This window comes from Pelobates fuscus, chromosome 1 (genome assembly GCF_036172605.1).
Source record: "Pelobates fuscus isolate aPelFus1 chromosome 1, aPelFus1.pri, whole genome shotgun sequence".
NCBI classification, from domain to species: domain Eukaryota; kingdom Metazoa; phylum Chordata; class Amphibia; order Anura; family Pelobatidae; genus Pelobates; species Pelobates fuscus.
This window is the reverse complement of record NC_086317.1, coordinates 8,558,727-8,577,441: the sequence shown is the minus strand read 5'-3', so window position 1 is coordinate 8,577,441 and position 18,715 is coordinate 8,558,727. Positions and strand designations below refer to the sequence as shown.

The 18,715-nt window shown below is 37.6% G+C and overlaps 1 protein-coding gene across 1 annotated transcript in view; it reads left to right on the top strand.

Moving 5' to 3' along the window:
• The window catches only part of FSTL1 (follistatin like 1), a 62,096-nt gene that overhangs the window by 24,427 nt on the left and 18,954 nt on the right, over positions 1–18,715 (top strand). The window lies entirely within an intron of this gene.

Here is an 18,715-nt window from a genome sequence, read left to right as displayed (position 1 = left end):
GTCCACCCTTGTCTTCCTTAGGACGGCTCACCGGCCGGACATAGCCCGATGCCCCACGTTGGGCGCCAAGTTGTTATGGTACTTTTTGAAAGTAAACCAAAATGTTTAAAGTCTATCTGTTCCTGTCCAAATCAATAAAATTAAATTGCGTATATACGCTGAAGTAATTAAGTCTGACACACGAGGTTCAGGTTAAAATAACTTCGAGAAAGTTTATTGGCAAGTGAAGTAAAAGCGGGCGCGCAGGCCCTTTTAAGAGGCATTTTGCGTCATCATTGATTATTAGAATATCAGCAAATAAACATCATCAATTGGATTAATTGTTAAGTGACGGAGTTAGTGTCTTACCTATTGGTTAGTAAAATTAAGAGGTTAGTCCCGTGCCCACCCATCAGAGGTGGGATTATTCTGGACACGGGTGGGGGACAAGGGGGTCCTAAGCGTCATTTTACACGGTCAATGATATCAGGCTTTATGTCCAGGTGCAAGGTCTCTTATGAATAGAACATTTCATTACTACTGTGTTCTGTGGCCTTCAAACTGTACTATCTTACAAGCTCTTAAGGAGTAGCCGGCAAGTCTTAAGGAGTAGCCAGCACCTCCTGGTACTTGTCCTTGAAGGAAACACGGTCTTTGTCTACTGTATTAATTGGGTTGAGAAGTTCAGTCACGTAATGTAGTTTAAAATGAACAAGTTAAGTCATGGGGACAAAATGGAGGATTGAAGAAGTCAGGTTAGGAGGACAAAATGGAGGATGAAGTCACAGTATAAAGTTAAAATGGAGTTAGTACAATAATTCAATACAAGTACAATAGAGATTTTTAATAATTCCACATCACACAGACATCAGGATACCTACCTTTCACCTTCTTCTACTACATTTACAAAGGAAGACCTACCTCTCCCCTCCTTGTAAAACACAGAAGCAGGGATACTTACCTCGCCCCTACTCCTAATACACAGAAATAGAGATACTTACCCGTTGACTCCTCGTAATACACAGAAACAGGACTACTTACCAGTCTACCTACAGAGACACTACAGACTAAATAATGTTGATGGTTCCTTTAATGCTCTTATATTTGACCCGATCTCAGTTTACCCAGTCCCGGCCTCTCCCCCCATTGCAGCTGAGTAGATGTTTTGGCTACAGAGATTAGGCTCTGTGTGCTGGCTGTACACACACATTCTGCCGCTCTGACATCACTCCCATCGCTCCCACTTCAATGTCTGCACTGAGAGTCGCCATACCCAGAATCCTTCTGTGTTGGTATGGATGGGACGCTTCAATGGCTCATATTTATAGGGGCTGATCCTGGTTAGTGTAAATAATATACCCCACCGGCCTACGGGCTGCGGGAGGGGGGGCAAAATCAGTCAAATCTAACCTCACATACCAAGAAAATGTAAAAAAAGCTTAACTTGAGAACTGGTTATATCAGACACACGCTCTCAGTCTATTAATGGATTGCAGGTGCTTTGTCACCAAAGTTAAAAGTAATTTTACCCTTCGTGCCTCCTGCAGAATATATCAGTGACTTTTAGTCACAGGTAGTGTATCACAATTAGAGAGTCAGCTCTTGGGGGATAGTTACTTATTCAGTATACATCATGCAAGGCGGTGTTTGGACGCAAGGTACCGGCCATGGCTTCATTCTCAACTCTCTCTGATTTGTGTACAGTATTACAGTGTGACCAGGACACCTTTTCTCCTCTGTCAGTAGCTAGAATTAGGAAGCAGTAAATAAGGGATTGGGAAGGGGGGGACATGTTACTGCAAGCCTCCCAGCCTGGAATTTCTGATCCTTTCAACAAACAAAGACATTCCACAATAGGATTTGTCATATCCTCGGGCTTTAACCCTCTGATCACCAAGAAAGGAGTAAGATGATAAATTAATAACTGCAGAATCTGACCCATTGTACAGCGCTGCAGCACTTGTTGGTGCCTTATAAATAATAGTAATAATAACACCAAATTGCTGTGAATTAAAAATCCAATGGCGACATTTAGGCTAAAATACTTTAGTTGTGAGCAAGGGAGAGTATGAGGATTTTTTTTACAATTCTTTTTTCAATTTGTCGTAATGTTTTGTTCTAACCTTTCTAAATTCAGATGTTTTTTTCAATATTTTTATAGGTAGACACAGGATTAAATAGTAGATAATATGTGTTGATTGTGAAAAGTATTTTAGGATTTAAAGATAATGGTTATTATTATTATTATTGTCCTTTATATAGCGCCAACAGATTCCGTAGCGCTTTATGTTAAACCCTAATCAGAGATGGGCAGACTGAGATTGGCCTTGTAACGTATAAAATCCTAAAGCATGGCACAAGTTACATTGCTGTACAAAGGGCTTAGTGCAGCCACGAGAGGAGCGTTTCCGAAATGTGCACAAAACCTCTTACACAGTGAGACCGTGCGCAACGTAAACAAATATTGGGAAATAGCAGTCCAGGGACGACGTGTATTTTTAATAATTTTCTGACTTGTTTTCTCGATAACATAACAAATCGATAAAATATATTCTGAATTCATGGATTCTCTGGGCTTCTAGAGTTTACGGCAAAATGGCTTCATGAAACGTTCCAAATTAGACAGCGAGGTGGCTGCTAAAACGCGAAAAAAGTTTAAAATCTTTCCTGTCTTCTTCTTCCCCCGTCTGCCAATATGTGGGAGAGTGAAATAATGACTGAACAAGGGGGGGGATAGTAAACTGAACTCTGTCTGCGCAACAACGTATCCCAAATATCCCAAGCTGTGCTTTATTTCCTGTTTATTTCACAGTACTTGTTTATATGTGTGATGTTGTATAATGTAATCCAAGGAATCTGAATTAACTCCATAACGGCGCATTGTGTGTCAGACCGCGGACCAGCAGTGAAAGGGTTAACCTGGCTGGCGTGCCAACTGCTGTTTTACAGTTTGAGGAATTTTAACTAAAACCAAATGTTGTGAGGGAAGGAATGTGAAGGGGGAATCACAGTGAGTCACTTCCTGCAGAGTGTTAGTTACAGGGAACTGCTTCCCAGCTGCAGTGGCCGGGTGTCTAACGAGAGCTCTGCATGTGGTGCCCCGGTAGATAAACTGAGAATTGTATAGTAGAGCTTTGTGTATTATTTAACTAATGGTCTTATTTACGAAAGTGAGAATTTAAAGGGGATTCAAAGTGAATTTTACATTTAAGGCCAGACTAGCTAATCTGAAAGTATAGCTGGCTCAGAGTTTGGCTATTTTGACCTTAAATTTGAAATAATCCTGATAATATTTAGAGAATAATCCTGATAATATTTAGAGAATAATCCTGATAATATTTAGAGAATAATCCTGATAATATTTAGAGAATAATCCTGATAATATTTAGAGAATAATCCTGATAATATTTAGAGAATAATCCTGATAATATTCCTCACTATGCGTGCATCCCCTGCCTTCGCCCTGCTCTATGGAAGCGGACGGTCCTTAATCTACTCCTGTATAAAAACTCAAATGCAGCCGATGTTTTACGTAATAACATAACAAATAGTGGGGGCAGCCTGGTCTGTATAAAGATTGCACCGTGTTCTGTATATCAGCAGGGACATTCCATCGTTTCCATAGCGATTGCTCCATGAACGGCTCTTTATACAGGCTGCGACTGGATTGCAGAGCTCACTCTTGGCAGTGAAAGAGTTAACGGCGTCTGTAGGTTATCTGGGAAAATGTAGGTTTAATTGCTACTTCCTCGGCCTGGCCCCTCTCCCCCCACCCCATCCACTCTGTCTAGACAGCTATAAATGCCAGTTTTTGGAAGTGGTTTTGGTATGGTGTGCTCTATATCCTCTGGGGACTGGCTGGGCTTTCCAATAGTGCAGAAACCCCTCGACATAATGCCTTGTTAGCAAAAATAGTCTGCGCTGTGCGCTTCAAACACTCCAATAGATTGCATTCCACGCCACTCCCAGAATGCCGTGCTTGACATGCAAATTTATATTGTTAGGATTTCAAAAGGTTCTGTTAGGAGTATTTTTCTAGTCAGTTCTTGGCTTTTTGGACCAATGTGTGTCTTCAATTTTAGGAACCAATGTCAACTGAACCACCAACAACTATTATGACCCTCCGAGGCGCGTCAGCATGGCGCTGGCTTGGTTCATAGGTAGAAATCGCTAACAGTGCGCTAAAACCATTAATAAAGTAATTACTGAGATTAATGACACAAATGATCAAAAAGACCTAATATCGGGCAGTTTAGTAAAATCCCAATCCACAGTTGGGCCCAAAACGCCACGTTTAACGGCAGGATGCAGCTAATACGATTTACAGGAATAAATGAAAGCCTGACATCCAAACAGCCATAGCTCTAAACATGGAACTCTGGGAGCTTTGCGGACACACGTGGGATTGTTCACGTGGAACTGAGAAATGTTACAAGTTAGATAAAAAGTGCAGAGTTTGCAGTTTATTTGGCAGATTATCTGTCACTTTAGAAATGGGATAATGTATAAAAAGTGTTCTGATCGGGTTTTATGCTGGTGTTCTGGTGCTTTCACTATTTGCGTCTATTTATTTTGTTATTTGCACCAAAATATTTCTTGTAAAGAGAGAGGCGCAATATTGCACCTTTTCTTTGCCACGTATTCACCACCGCCACCATGATAACGTTTCTGTGACAGGACATTAAAACCACGTATTTTTTTCCTAGTAATAATTGATATTTTTTCTTATGTGAATGCAATCAATGGTGAAATTGTCTGGAAAAAGTAAAGATCAAAAAATCAAAGAAGCTCTAAAAAAGGGCGCAATGTATAACAGGCGGGGGACATGACGCATTCACATAAAACTGGCACAAGCATTCCAGCAAATGTGTTTCTCCTAAGCCAGCGCTGAGCCCTCCTCACACCATAACAACTTTATTCCGATGATATGGTGCCCGGAGTGTGCCTATGGCCTTTGTGCCTATGGCTTTTGCAGGCCAGTTTTAAAGCTTTTTGGACATTGTTAATTTTTTTTTGTCTAGATCTGTGCATTTTCAGATTTTTGATTTTATTAATGAACATCACATTGTAGTGAATTGGATACTGGTTACAAAGTTCGAGCTGTGACCTTTACTGAGATGGAGATTTTTTTTCCCCATGTTAACACCGTTTGCTTTTTGTTTGTTTGTAGTTTTTTTTTTTTTTTTATGTTTACTGCAGTTCGGTGTTTGTTGAGTCGGGTCCATTCTCTGTGTATGTATATTCTCTGTGTATGTATATTCCCTGTGTATGTATATTCCCTGTGTATGTACATTCTCTGTGTATGTATGTTCCCTGTATATGTATATTCTCTGTGTATGTATATTCCCTGTGTATGTATATTTCCCTGTGTATGTATATTCTCTGTGTATGTATATTCCCTGGGTATGTATATTTCTCTGTGTATGTATATTCTCTGTGTATGTATATTCCCTGTGTATGTACATTCTCTGTGTATGTATGTTCCCTGTATATGTATATTCCCTGTGTATGTATATTTCCCTGTGTATGTATATTTCCCTGTGTATGTATATTTCTCTGTGTATGTATATTTCCCTGTGTATGTATATTTCTCTGTGTATGTATATTCCCTGTGTATGTATATTTCCCTGTGTATGTATATTTCTCTGTGTATGTATATTCCCTGTGTATGTATATTTCTCTGTGTATGTATATTCCCTGGGTATGTATATTCCCTGGGTATGTATATTCCCTGTGTATGTATATTTCCCTGTGTATGTATATTCCCTGTGTATGTATATTCCCTGTATATGTATATTCCCTGGGTATGTATATTCCCTGGGTATGTATATTCCCTGTGTATGTATATTCTCTGTGTATGTATATTTCTCTGTGTATGTATATTCCCTGGGTATGTATATTTCTCTGTGTATGTATATTCCCTGTGTATGTATATTCCCTGTGTATGTATATTCCCCGGGTATGTATATTTCTCTGTGTATGTATATTCCCTGGGTATGTATATTTCTCTGTGTATGTATATTCCCTGTGTATGTATATTCCCTGTGTATGTATATTCCATGGGTATGTATATTTCTCTGTGTATGTATATTCCCTGTGTATGTATATTCCCTGTGTATGTACATTCCCTGTGTATGTATATTCCCTGTGTATGTATATTTTTCTGTGTATGTATATTCCCTGGGTATGTATATTCTCTGTGTATGTATATTCCCTGTGTATGTATATTTCTCTGTGTATGTATATTCCCTGGGTATGTATATTCCCTGGGTATGTATATTCCCTGTGTATGTATATTCCCTGTGTATGTATATTTCTCTGTGTATGTATATTCCCTGTGTATGTACATTCCCTGTGTATGTATCTTCCCTGTGTATGTATATTTCTCTGTGTATGTATATTCCCTGGGTATGTATATTCCCTGTGTATGTATATTCTCTGTGTGTGTATATTCCCTGTGTATGTATATTCCCTGTGTATGTATATTCCCTGTGTATGTATAATCTCTGTGTGTGTATATTCCCTGTGAATGTATATTTCCTGTGCATGTATATTTCTCTGTATATATATATATATTTCTGTTTGGCGTACAAAGCCCAGACCTCACTACCGGTCAGGTTAAAACGCCCTCTGTCAAGGAGCTCTTATAGGGGTCGGAAAGTTTTTGTGACATCATATTGGGCGCTCTGTGAAAGTGGCAGATAATGGCCTTCACTGTGTGTGATGGCGTCATCGTGTCCCAGTGTCTGGCTTCAATCTGCCATCGCCTGGGCTGGGACATTTACCCCCCCCCCCCCCCCGACCCACCAGCTGTAAAAACAAGTCTCCCTGCAGTGTTTGGCAATCAGCCCCCCTGGATCACACTGGGCTCATCCACTTAACAACTGGGTTGAAGAATAAAAGTTCATGATTTTTTTTTAAATTGTCATAATATTTTCTAAGGCTATAATATTTTCTATGGTTATATTATTTTCTAAGGTTATAATATTTTCTAAGGTTATATTATTTTAGCAATGCCTGAGTAGCCTTTCAGTTTGTTGGCAGACTGTTGTCTGTGCCCTGCAATGCCCATTACACTGAGCCAGCCATGCTTTCACTGGAAGACAATAAAACGCACACTGATTCCTGGACAGTTTCAGCAGAAAACAGTTGAACTACAACTCCCACAAATCACGGGTTATGTCACGTGTGATAGTATATCTATGTATTCATGTCTAATCGTTTCTACTGAGCACATGCTGGCTTAACATGCGTAGTGCCTGCCCCTGACTCAATGCTGGGGCCCCTTTAAGGTCTGCCGAGTTGCAATACTTGGCGACCTCTTATTGGTCAGATCCTGGTTAAGCTGCGCTCTCATTGGTCCGTAATCAGCAGCTCCAGCTGTGTGACTGCAGCTGGAATTCATTATAAATCCAATTACGGTGTCCTTACTCCTTAACCCTTTCCATGCGCGATTCGCTGCCGGACTGTGGGGTGATATAAACCCAGAATGAGGATTATTACAATTAATATAGCGCCAACATAGACTACAGCGCTGTACAGTTATAGAATGGGGATATTTGACAACAAGTAACTGACATACAGAATGTAACAGAGACAAAGGCTGCTCAAACCAGCTTACAATCTATCTGCACGATGCAATTATATATCCCATATAGTGTACTATATCCCATCATATATAGTGTATCTGTATACAATGTATCGGCATATACAATATAATATATCCCATATAGTGTACCTGTATAGTATAATATACCCCGTATAGTGTACCTGTATAGTATAATATACCCCGTATAGTGTACCTGTATAATATAATATATCCCATATAGTGTACCTGTATAGTATCATCATATATCATATATAGTGTATCTGTATCTGTATACAATGTATCGACATATACAATATAATATATCCCATATAGTGTAATATATCATATATAGTGTACCTGTATAATATAATATATCCCATATAGTGTACCTGTATAATATATCCCGTATAGTGTACCTGTATAATATAATATATCCCGTATAGTGTACCTGTATAGTATCATCATATATCATATATAGTGTATCTGTATCTGTATACAATGTATCGGCATATACAATATAATATATCCCATATAGTGTAATATATCATATATAGTGTACCTGTATAGTATAATATATCCCGTATAGTGTACCTGTATAATATAATATATCCCATATAGTGTACCTGTATAATATAATATATCCCGTATAGTGTACCTGTATAATATAATATATCCCGTATAGTGTACCTGTATAATATAATATATCCCGTATAGTGTACCTGTATAATATATTATATCCCGTATAGTGTACCTGTATAATATAATATACCCCGTATAGTGTACCTGTATAATATAATATATCCTGTATAGTGTACCTGTATAATATAATATATCCCATATAGTGTACCTGTATAATATAATATATCCCGTATAGTGTACCTGTATAATATAATATATCCCGTATAGTGTACCTGTATAATATAATATATCCCATATAGTGTACCTGTATAATATAATATATCCCGTATAGTGTACCTGTATAATATAATATATCCCTTATAGTGTACCTGTATATTATAATATACCCCGTATAGTGTACCTGTATAATATTAAATATCCCTTATAGTGTACCTGTATAATATAATATATCCCATATAGTGTACCTGTATAATATAATATATCCCGTATAGTGTACCTGTATAATATAATATACCCCGTATTGTGTACCTGTATAGTATAATATATCCCGTATAGTGTACCTGTATAATATAATATACCCCGTATAGTGTACCTGTATAGTATAATATATTCCGTATAGTGTACCTGTATAATATAATATACCCCGTATAGTGTACCTGTATAATATAATATACCCCGTATAGTGTACCTGTATAGTATAATATATTCCGTATAGTGTACCTGTATAATATAATATACCCCGTATAGTGTACCTGTATAGTATAATATATCCCGTATAGTGTACCTGTATAATATAATATATCCCGTATAGTGTACCTGTATAGTATAATATATCCTGTATAGTGTACCTGTATAATATAATATATCCCGTATAGTGTACCTGTAAAATATAATATATCCCGTATAGTGTACCTGTATAATATAATATATCCCGTATAGTGTACCTGTATAATATAATATATCCCGTATAGTGTACCTGTATAATATAATATATCCCGTATAGTGTACCTGTATAATATAATATATCCCGTATAGTGTACCTGTATAATATAATATATCCTGTATAGTGTACCTGTATAATATAATATATCCTGTATAGTGTACCTGTATAATATAATATATCCCGTATAGTGTACCTGTATAATATAATATATCCCATATAGTGTACCTGTATAATATAATATATCCCGTATAGTGTACCTGTATAATATAATATATCCCTTATAGTGTACCTGTATATTATAATATACCCCGTATAGTGTACCTGTATAATATTAAATATCCCTTATAGTGTACCTGTATAATATAATATATCCCATATAGTGTACCTGTATAATATAATATATCCCGTATAGTGTACCTGTATAATATAATATACCCCGTATTGTGTACCTGTATAGTATAATATATCCCGTATAGTGTACCTGTATAATATAATATACCCCGTATAGTGTACCTGTATAGTATAATATATTCCGTATAGTGTACCTGTATAATATAATATACCCCGTATAGTGTACCTGTATAATATAATATACCCCGTATAGTGTACCTGTATAGTATAATATATTCCGTATAGTGTACCTGTATAATATAATATACCCCGTATAGTGTACCTGTATAGTATAATATATCCCGTATAGTGTACCTGTATAATATAATATATCCCGTATAGTGTACCTGTATAGTATAATATATCCTGTATAGTGTACCTGTATAATATAATATATCCCGTATAGTGTACCTGTATAATATAATATATCCCGTATAGTGTACCTGTATAATATAATATATCCCGTATAGTGTACCTGTATAATATAATATATCCCGTATAGTGTACCTGTATAATATAATATATCCCGTATAGTGTACCTGTATAATATAATATATCCCGTATAGTGTACCTGTATAATATAATATATCCTGTATAGTGTACCTGTATAATATAATATATCCCGTATAGTGTACCTGTATAATATAATATATCCCGTATAGTGTACCTGTATAATATAATATATCCCATATAGTGTACCTGTATAATATAATATATCCCGTATAGTGTACCTGTATAATATAATATATCCCGTATAGTGTACCTGTATAATATAATATATCCCATATAGTGTACCTGTATAATATAATATATCCCGTATAGTGTACCTGTATAATATAATATACCCCGTATAGTGTACCTGTATAGTATAATATATCCCATATAGTGTACCTGTATAGTATAATATATCCCGTATAGTGTACCTGTATAATATAATATATCCCGTATAGTGTACCTGTATAATATAATATATCCCGTATAGTGTATCTGTATAATATAATATATCCCGTATAGTCTATCTGTATAATATAATATATCCCGTATAGTGTACCTGTATAGTATAATATATCATATATAGTGTACCTGTATAATATAATATATCCCGTATAGTGTACCTGTATAATATAATATACCCCGTATAGTGTACCTGTATAATATAATATATCCCATATAGTGTACCTGTATAGTATAATATATCCCGTATAGTGTACCTGTATAGTATAATATATCCCGTATAGTGTACCTGTATAATATAATATATCCTGTATAGTGTACCTGTATAATATAATATATCCCGTATAGTGTACCTGTATAGTATAATATATCCCGTATAGTGTACCTGTATAGTATAATATATCTCTTATAGTGTACCTGTATAATATAATATATCCTGTATAGTGTACCTGTATAATATAATATATCCCGTATAGTGTACTTGTATAATATAATATATCCCGTATAGTGTACCTGTATAGTATAATATATCCCGTATAGTGTACCTGTATAATATAATATATCCTGTATAGTGTACCTGTATAATATAATATATCCCGTATAGTGTACCTGTATAGTATAATATATCCCGTATAGTGTACCTGTATAATATAATATACCCCGTATAGTGTACCTGTATAGTATAATATATCCCATATAGTGTACCTGTATAATATAATATATCCCGTATAGTGTACCTGTATAATATAATATATCCTGTATAGTGTACCTGTATAGTATAATATATCCCGTATAGTGTACCTGTATAGTATAATATATCCCGTATAGTGTACCTGTATAATATAATATATCCCATATAGTGTACCTGTATAATATAATATATCCTGTATAGTGTACCTGTATAATATAATATATCCCATATAGTGTACCTGTATAATATAATATATCCCATATAGTGTACATGTATAATATATCCCGTATAGTGTACCTGTATAATATAATATATCCCGTATAGTGTACCTGTATAGTATCATCATATATCATATATAGTGTATCTGTATCTGTATACAATGTATCGGCATATACAATATAATATATCCCATATAGTGTAATATATCATATATAGTGTACCTGTATAGTATAATATATCCCGTATAGTGTACCTGTATAATATAATATATCCCATATAGTGTACCTGTATAATATAATATATCCCGTATAGTGTACCTGTATAATATAATATATCCCGTATAGCAGTGCTCCCCAACCTTTTTATCGCCGCGGACCGGCAAACGTTTGATAATTTTTCCGTGGCCCGCTTGTTTTGATTTAATAAGACAAAAAAAAAACAGTCACATATATTAAAAAACACGCAGACACATACATAGTCAGAAAATCACAAACACAGTCACATAAAGACATAGACTCAAAATTGTGTGTATGTGTGTGTGAGCGGTGCAGTGTGTATGTGAGGGTGGCAGTGTGTGTGAGAGTTGCAGTGTGTGTGTGTTTGGGGCGGTGTGTGTATGGGGGGCAGTGTTTGTGGGGCAGTGTGTGTAGTGTGTGTATGGGTCAGTGTTTGCGGGGAAGTGTGTGTATGTGGGCAGTGTTTGTGGGGCAGTGTGTGTATGGGGCAATGTGTGTAGTGTGTGTATGGGGCAGTGTATGTAGTGTGTGTATGGGGCAATGTGTGTAGTGTGTGTATGGGGCAGTGTTTGTGGGGCAGTGTGTGTAGTGTGTGTATGGGGCAATGAGTGTAGTGTGTGTATGGTGCAGTGTTTGTGGGGCAGTGTGTGTAGTGTGTGTATGGGGCAGTGTTTGTGGGGCAGTGTGTGTAGTGTGTGTATGGGGCAGTGTTTGTGGGGCAGTGTGTGTAGTGTGTGGATGGGGCAATGTGTGTAGTGTGTGTATGGGCAGTGTTTGTGGGGCAGTGTGTGTAGTGTGTGTATGGGGCAGTGTTTGTGGGGCAGTGTGTGTATGGGGGGTAAGAAGGGTAGGGAGGATTTTTTTTTTAATTTATTTAATTGAACTTAAAATATTCATGTCCCCCCTCCCTCCTCTCCCCCCTCTTACCTTTACTGGGAGGAGGGGGGACATTTCTTAGTCCCTGGTGGTCCGGTGGGGATTCCCTGGTGGTCCGGTGGTGGTGAGGTGAACTCTAGCCCAGTTACAGGGTTAGAGTTCACTCTCGCGAGATTTGGAGCGTTGCCGTGGTTACCGCGGCAACGCTCCAAATTTCGCGAGAGGAGGACCCGGAGGAGCTGCAGGCAAGAGCTCCCGGGTCCTCTCTCATTCCCTCCGCTGCCGGCTGTCAGCACAGTGCCTGCAGACCGGGGAGGGAGATCTCGGATCTCCCCTCCGGTCCGCAGGCACATTGCAGGGCTGGCACTTGGGCAATGCCAGCCCTGCATTAGCCGGCAGGCTCGAACACCCCTGGGCGGCCCGGTACCGTTTGATCCACGGACCGGTACCGGTCCGCGGCCCGGGGGTTGGGGATCACTGCCGTATAGTGTACCTGTATAATATAATATATCCCGTATAGTGTACCTGTATAATATATTATATCCCGTATAGTGTACCTGTATAATATAATATACCCCGTATAGTGTACCTGTATAATATAATATATCCTGTATAGTGTACCTGTATAATATAATATATCCCATATAGTGTACCTGTATAATATAATATATCCCGTATAGTGTACCTGTATAATATAATATATCCCGTATAGTGTACCTGTATAATATAATATATCCCGTATAGTGTACCTGTATAATATAATATATCCCATATAGTGTACCTGTATAATATAATATATCCCGTATAGTGTACCTGTATAATATAATATATCCCTTATAGTGTACCTGTATATTATAATATACCCCGTATAGTGTACCTGTATAATATTAAATATCCCTTATAGTGTACCTGTATAATATAATATATCCCATATAGTGTACCTGTATAATATATATCCCGTATAGTGTACCTGTATAATATAATATATCCCGTATAGTGTACCTGTATAATATAATATACCCCGTATAGTGTACCTGTATAGTATAATATATCCCGTATAGTGTACCTGTATAATATAATATACCCCGTATAGTGTACCTGTATAATATAATATACCCCGTATAGTGTACCTGTATAGTATAATATATTCCGTATAGTGTACCTGTATAATATAATATACCCCGTATAGTGTACCTGTATAGTATAATATAATCCGTATAGTGTACCTGTATAGTATAATATATCCCATATAGTGTACCTGTATAATATAATATATCCCGTATAGTGTACCTGTATAGTATAATATATCCTGTATAGTGTACCTGTATAATATAATATATCCCGTATAGTGTACCTGTATAATATAATATATCCCGTATAGTGTACCTGTATAATATAATATATCCCGTATAGTGTACCTGTATAATATAATATATCCCGTATAGTGTACCTGTATAATATAATATATCCCGTATAGTGTACCTGTATAATATAATATATCCCGTATAGTGTACCTGTATAATATAATATATCCTGTATAGTGTACCTGTATAATATAATATATCCCGTATAGTGTACCTGTATAATATAATATATCCCGTATAGTGTACCTGTATAATATAATATATCCCATATAGTGTACCTGTATAATATAATATATCCCGTATAGTGTACCTGTATAATATAATATATCCCGTATAGTGTACCTGTATAATATAATATATCCCATATAGTGTACCTGTATAATATAATATATCCCGTATAGTGTACCTGTATAATATAATATATCCCGTATAGTGTACCTGTATAATATAATATATCCCGTATAGTGTACCTGTATAATATAATATATCCCATATAGTGTATCTGTATAATATAATATATCCCGTATAGTGTACCTGTATAGTATAATATATCATATATAGTGTACCTGTATAATATAATATATCCCGTATAGTGTACCTGTATAATATAATATACCCCGTATAGTGTACCTGTATAGTATAATATATCCCGTATAGTGTACCTGTATAATATAATATATCCTGTATAGTGTACCTGTATAATATAATATATCCCGTATAGTGTACCTGTATAGTATAATATATCCCGTATAGTGTACCTGTATAGTATAATATATCTCTTATAGTGTACCTGTATAATATAATATATCCTGTATAGTGTACCTGTATAATATAATATATCCCGTATAGTGTACTTGTATAATATAATATATCCCGTATAGTGTACCTGTATAGTATAATATATCCCGTATAGTGTACCTGTATAATATAATATATCCTGTATAGTGTACCTGTATAATATAATATATCCTGTATAGTGTACCTGTATAATATAATATATCCCGTATAGTGTACCTGTATAGTATAATATATCCCGTATAGTGTACCTGTATAATATAATATACCCCGTATAGTGTACCTGTATAGTATAATATATCCCATATAGTGTACCTGTATAATATAATATATCCCGTATAGTGTACCTGTATAATATAATATATCCTGTATAGTGTACCTGTATAGTATAATATATCCCGTATAGTGTACCTGTATAGTATAATATATCCCGTATAGTGTACCTGTATAATATAATATATCCCGTATAGTGTACCTGTATAATATAATATATCCCATATAGTGTACCTGTATAATATAATATATCCCGTATAGTGTACCTGTATAATATAATATATCCCGTATAGTGTACCTGTATAATATAATATATCCCGTATAGTGTACCTGTATAATATAATATACCCCGTATAATGTTCCTTAGTTTTCTGACGAGTGATATATTATTCTGACTCAGTTGAATTAAGAGGAGCGGAGGAATATTACTACGCCCTTCTCTTAATGCAGACTCCTATAGTAATTAATGTAATTAGCCAGTTATATTGTTTGCAGTTTCTCACACATCTGGGGGTAACCGGAAACATAATTAATCTCAGCTGATTGGCTTCTTATAGAAGTGAAGTTGGTAAATGTTTGACTGCTAATAGCGGTTTATGAATAATATCCCATGTTTTCATGATATCTGTGTTTAGTAATTCATGCCAGGGTCTGGTTTCCATCCAACACGTGATATATCCAGAGAACATGGAGGATGAGGCCGCGCAGGCTGCATGGGGTTAAACAGAATTGATTCAATAGGAGACGCATAGTTTGCCTTGAATTTCAGGGCTTTTTCCAATGTTAGAGTCCTATGTTGCCATGACAACGCTGAGACTGGAGCTAACACCGTTTATTTATTATTCATAGAAACAAGAAGTAATCGGTGTATTTACTAAACTGTAAATTGTGAATTCACGATAACAATTCACAAGGGAGTTGCAAACAGAGTAAATAAAAATCATGTGACGGCAGTAGACACGTAGCCCTCTTGGTATGATGGCAGTAGACATGTAGCCCCCGTGATATGACGGCAGTAGACACGTAGCCCCCGTGATATGACGGCAGTAGACACGTAGCCCCCGTGATATGACGGCAGTAGACACGTAGCCCCCGTGGTATGATGGCCGTAGACACGTAGCCCCTGTGGTATGACGGCAGTAGACACGTAGCCCCCACGTAGCCCGCGTGGTATGACGGCAGTAGACACTTAGCACCCGTGGTATGACGGCAGTAGACACGTAGCCCTCTTGGTATGATGGCAGTAGACACGTAGCCCCAGTGGTATGACGGCAATAGACACGTAGCCCCCGTGGTATGACGACAGTAGACACGTAGCCCGCGTGGTATGACGGCAGTAGACACGTAGCCCCAGTGGTATGACGGCAATAGACACGTAGCCCCCTTGGTATGATGGCCGTAGACACGTAGCCCCTGTGGTATGACGGCAGTAGACACATAGCCCCAGTGGTATGACGACAGTAGACACGTAGCCCGCGTGGTATGATGGCTGTAGACACGTAGCCCTCTTGGTATGACGACAGTAGACACGTATCCCGCGTGGTATGATGGCTGTAGACACGTAGCCCTCTTGGTATGATGGCAGTAGACACGTAGCCCGCGTGGTATGATGGCTGTAGACACGTAGCCCTCTTGGTATGACGACAGTAGACACGTATCCCGCGTGGTATGATGGCTGTAGACACGTAGCCCTCTTGGTATGACGACAGTAGACACGTATCCCGCGTGGTATGATGGCTGTAGACACGTAGCCCTCTTGGTATGACGACAGTAGACACGTATACCGCGTGGTATGATGGCTGTAGACACGTAGCCCTCTTGGTATGATGGCAGTAGACACGTAGCCCCTGTGGTATGAAGGCAGTAGAAATGTAGACCGCGTGGAGATTTGGCGTTGTTTGCCATGACTTTAGACCAGGCAGTATCCTGGGTCCATGGTTATCTTGCCGCCATTGGAACTTACCCTTCATTATAAGTAATTAGCATTTTCGATTTAAATCTTATCATAATGAGCTTTCCATGCAGCCAGAGGTGGGGCGTTTGCTGGATTCGGCCTCATTTAAAAATCCTTACAGATAGTGTGATACCATCAGAATTCTTCCACTTTTGTTTTGTTTTTTCGGGTGGGGGGAATTAAATCCTATTTTTACAAAGAGGAAATCCGTATTCAATATGTGGGGGATGCCTTCCCTAATTGGGGTGCTGGGGGATCACTTTTATTTGATGGTGCTTTAGTTAACATGTATGGTGCAGAGATAGACAGAGATAGAATGTTCAGGAATTCCTTCTAATTCGGACTTCACACTGAGAGGGACACTATATCACCTTCCAAGTCATCGTGGGGTTTATTTCATAAAGAATGAATTGTGGTGAACGCAGATTTAAACAGTTCTGTTTTATAATGTAGGCCGGGTAGCTGAATCAGAATAATTAATCTGTTCTGCTCTGTTCCCAACCCCTTTCGTTCAACCCAGATATTGCTAATGTTAGTTCACCATAATTATCTGTTTAGGGAATCATCATTAAACTGTGAATTGTCCTGAATCCATTCAGTAAGGGTAATTCACACAGAATGGTTTATACGTTTTATTACCACTTAGGTCACTTTACCCACTCCCTCTAGATTGTAACCTCTTTGAGCAGCGCCCTCTGTCCCTGTGTGTCCAGCTCGTCTTGTTGCAAATACTTGTCTGTTAGTCTACCTATTGTACAGCGCTACAGACTTTGTAGGCGCTTTATAAATAATAATTAAACTGTGTTTGTCTGTTATATTATTTACATGAACATTCAGCATTCTGAAACCGGCTTTTTTATTAATGCTGCCTTTACGGTGGGGTGAGGGGTTAGAGGCCCTGCAATATGGTATAACTTGGGACGGCTAGTAAAAAGAAGGTCATTCTGGGTCAGGACAGCAGGGGAACAACCATATTAGTGTATTAGTGTATCCGGCCTGATCATTGCTCCATGGGGAGAGGGGGGTAAAGCACAGGGACAGATAATTGTCATGTTGGAGAGATTTTATTTGATCTGTACTGCCACCTGGTGTCCATCTCTGGTGTTGCAAATAAGCAGCATAAGCTAAGTGGGCCACTATCTACGCTTGCAGGGTCTGATTTCCTTTAATAAAAGCTTTAATGATCAATAGATTGTCCTATCATACAGTGACTGGATACAGTGATCGATAGATTGTCCTATCCCAGGTCTGATCATACAGTGACTGGATACAGTGATCGATAGATTGTCCTATCCCAGGTATGATCATACAGTGACTGGATACAGTGATCGATAGATTGTCCTATCCCAGGTATGATCATACAGTGACTGGATACAGTGATCGATAGATTGTCCTATCCCAGGTATGATCATACAGTGACTGGATACAGTGATCGATAGATTGTCCTATCCCAGGTCTGATCATACAGTGACTGGATACAGTGATCGATAGATTGTCCTATCCCAGGTATGATCATACAGTGACTGGATACAGTGATCGATAGATTGTCCTATCCCAGGTCTGATCATACAGTGACTGGATACAGTGATCGATAGATTGTCCTATCCCAGGTATGATCATACAGTGACTGGATACAGTGATCGATAGATTGTCCTATCCCAGGTCTGATCATACAGTGACTGGATCCAGTGATTGATAGATTGTCCTTTCCCAGGTATGATCATACAGTGACCGGATACAGTGATCGATAGATTGTCCTATCCCAGGTATGATCATACAGTGACTGGATACAGTGATCGATAGATTGTCCTATC